Source organism: Saimiri boliviensis, chromosome 3 (genome assembly GCF_048565385.1).
Source record: "Saimiri boliviensis isolate mSaiBol1 chromosome 3, mSaiBol1.pri, whole genome shotgun sequence".
In the NCBI taxonomy this organism is placed as follows: Eukaryota; Metazoa; Chordata; class Mammalia; order Primates; family Cebidae; genus Saimiri; species Saimiri boliviensis.
Window position 1 is genome coordinate 23,668,349 of NC_133451.1, and position 2,104 is coordinate 23,670,452.

The window sequence follows — 2,104 nt, forward strand, 5'->3', positions numbered from 1 at the left end:
TCGGTCCAGCTCTAGTTTCTGGAAGGCAACTGGCAGGAGGTGGGGAGGAGTTGGTGGGAAGGTAGCCCCGCTTCTCGTTGGGGAGGAGCTTTCATCTTGGTCCAGTTCTCAGCTGTAGAAGCTATGCTTGGAGACTTCCAGGTGTTTCCTGTCCTGGTTCCTGCCTTGTTCTTCCTCTTTTCTCCCATCCTCATTTGTGTTTCCACTCCTCCTTCTCCAACGTTCCAGAATATTCATTCATCCATTCAATGAATAGGAATTTCTTGACCACCTTCTTTGTGCCAATGGCTGTTCTTTCTTTCTTTTTTTTTTTCTTTTCCTTTTAGTTGCATTTATTTTAAGGCTGAATTTATTCCTGTGCCATTAAGTTTTTGTTTCTTCAGTTTCTTCTGGGATATCTTCTTCTTCTGGGCAACCTCCTCTTCTGGTTTAGGAACAATCTGTTCCTTTTCAGTAAGGATCATCTCAATGTGGCAGGGGGAACTCATGTATGGGTTAATTCGACCATGAGCTCTGTAGGTTCGGTGGCACATCCTGGGTGCTTTGTTCACTTGGACATGCTCAATGACCAGAGAATCTACATCTAAACCCTTAAGTTCAGCGTTACTCTGCATTTTTAAGCATGTGCAGCAAAAATTCAGCACTCTTTTTGGGCCACCGACCTTGTGTCCAGCCCCACTGCTTGGCCTGGGCACATCTGCCAACTCCACCATTGTAACGTTGGAATGGTACGCACTGTTCTGTAAAGTGACATCTTTCAGATACTTCGTGGCTTTTCGTATATGCATACCCTTGATGGCCTGAGCAGTTTCACGTGTGTTCTTAAAGTGAACACGAAGATTGGAACCTCTTGATTTGCATGACTTTGTGGGGTTCTCAGGATCAAGTGAATAGCGAACCATTTTCACAGATTACCTCAGGCCGCTTAGGGAAAGAGCCAATGGCTGTTCTTGATGTCAGCAAAGCAGTGAGGACAGGGTCGAACCCATCCCTGCTTCCATCTGAGCTACTTCTGGTAGAGGCTGGCAAAAAACAAGTAAATACAATGAAAGGCATAATTTGGGAGAGTGAGAAGTGCTCCCAAGGGCAGACAGAATGGAGAGGGGAGCAAAGAAAGGGAAGGAGCGTGGAGGAGAAGGGGCCCAGCCTCTCGGTACCTGACTAGGCTCGCCTTTCACGGTTGGCTTCTTCCTGAAGCTGGGAGCTGCTTCAGGCAGGGGCCACATTTGATTCAGCAGTGTCCAGGGTCAGACGCAAAGCTTCCCCAAATGCTGCCGGGCAGCAGATTATACTACAGTGTCTTGAAATACTCGCATGGTGGCTGTGTGAGTGAGGCCTGCTGCCTCCAAGTGTCCTGCCGGTTGTGTTGATCATGCGTGTGGGAGGTGAGGGATTGTATGTACATGGAAGGGGAGCTCATGGCGAAAGGCAGGGGAAAAAGCCACCAGCAGCTTCTCTACTCCCTTGTATGGGGTAGACTGCGTGGTCCCTCCTTGTACACAGGCTTCATGCCGAGATCTGGATGTGCTGCACTAGACTACCTGGTGCCTCAGTATACTGGAGGGATACAACCAACCCCATCAGGTTCTCTAGAGCAGAGAATCTCAACAGGGTGAGAAATGATTGTGCCCTGCCATACCCATCTCAGGGAACATTTGGCAATGTCTGGAAACATTTATGATGATCACAACTCGGGGAGGGAGTGTACTGGCATTTAGTGGGTAGGGGCCGGGGATGCCGCCAAACATGTCACAGTGCACAAGGTGGAATTATCTGGCCCACACTGTCAGTAGTGCCTGGGTGCCCCGGGGCCATGCTCATTAGCCACTACCCCTTGTGCATCTGTGCAGGAGCTCAATTTAATTTCTCTATATTATTTTGTTTGAGAATGGGTGATAAACGCACATCGCAACATTCCAAAAGAACAATAAGGGTCATAGTGAAAATATCTGTCTCTTCCAGGCTTATTAATAGTTCTCCTTCCTCCTCCCCACTTCTACTCCCAGCTCCTTGTGCATCTCCTTCCGGACATACTCTGCCTATTAGTGCCCCACCGAATATTCTCTCATCTCTCACCTTGACACAACAAAGGCTGCTCTCCATG

General features: G+C 48.5%; 1 pseudogene; it reads right to left on the reverse strand.

Annotated features, from left to right (window-relative positions):
• Positions 1 to 332: 332 nt before the first annotated feature.
• LOC101047144 (large ribosomal subunit protein uL22-like) lies at positions 333 to 917 on the reverse strand (annotated as a pseudogene).
• Between the last annotated feature and the right edge of the window lie 1,187 nt (positions 918 to 2,104).